An 851-nucleotide genomic window follows, 5' to 3' on the forward strand; every position below is an offset into this window, starting at 1 on the left:
CCCTGCCAGTCCTAGAGACTGGCTCTTTTCTTGCCTGCAGGAGGAACTCAGTCATGGGAGGGCCTTCAGAAAATATTGAATCCAATTCTTCCCATTGTACAGATAGAGACACTGAGGCCAGGAGGGGAGAAAGGATTAGTTCATGCTACCCATCTCTTCCATGTTATTGGGTGGAATGGAAAGATCAATTAGTTCTATTCTAGCTTTTCTGGAGATTATGAGTAAGTATAATCAGAGGCTGCATGGGATAAAACTTAGGTAAGGCATCCCCAGTAGCTCAGTTGGTAAAGAATCTGCCTGCAATGCAGGAGGCCCAGATTCGATCCCTGGGTGGGGAAGATCCCTGGGTGGAGAAGGAAATGGTAACCCACTCCAGTATTCTTGCCTGGAGAATCCCATGGATGGAGGAGCCTAGTAGGCTGCAGTCCATGGGGTCGTTAAGAGTCGGACACAACTGAGCGACTTCACTTTTACTTTTCACTTTCATGCATTGGAGAAGGAAATGGCAACTCACTCCAGTGTTCTTGCCTGGAGAATCCCAGGGATGGGGGAGCCTGGTGGGCTGCTGTCTATGGGATAGCACAGAGTCAGACAAGACTAAAGTGACTTAGCAGCAGCAGCAGCTTTTATGGAGATTATCGGTAAGTAGAATCAGAGGCTGCATGGGATAGAGCTTAGATAAGTCTTCCCCAGTAGCTCAGTTGGTAAAGAATCCACCTGCAATGCAGGAGACCCAGGTTCAATTCCTGGGTAGGGAAGATCCCCTGGAGAAGGAAATGGTAACCCACTCCAGTATTCTTGCCTGGAGAATCCCATGGACAAAGGAGCCTGGCAGGCTACAGTCCATGGGG

The 851-nt window shown here is 49.0% G+C and overlaps 1 non-coding gene across 1 annotated transcript; it reads left to right on the forward strand.

Moving 5' to 3' along the window:
• Positions 1 to 266: 266 nt before the first annotated feature.
• Positions 267 to 338, forward strand: TRNAC-GCA. The gene has a single exon. It is a non-coding gene; the product is annotated as a tRNA-Cys (tRNA).
• The last annotated feature ends 513 nt before the right edge of the window (positions 339 to 851 follow it).

Source organism: Bison bison, unplaced genomic scaffold, assembly GCF_000754665.1.
Source record: "Bison bison bison isolate TAMUID 2011002044 unplaced genomic scaffold, Bison_UMD1.0 scf7180017855147, whole genome shotgun sequence".
Lineage (NCBI taxonomy): Eukaryota > Metazoa > Chordata > Mammalia > Artiodactyla > Bovidae > Bison > Bison bison.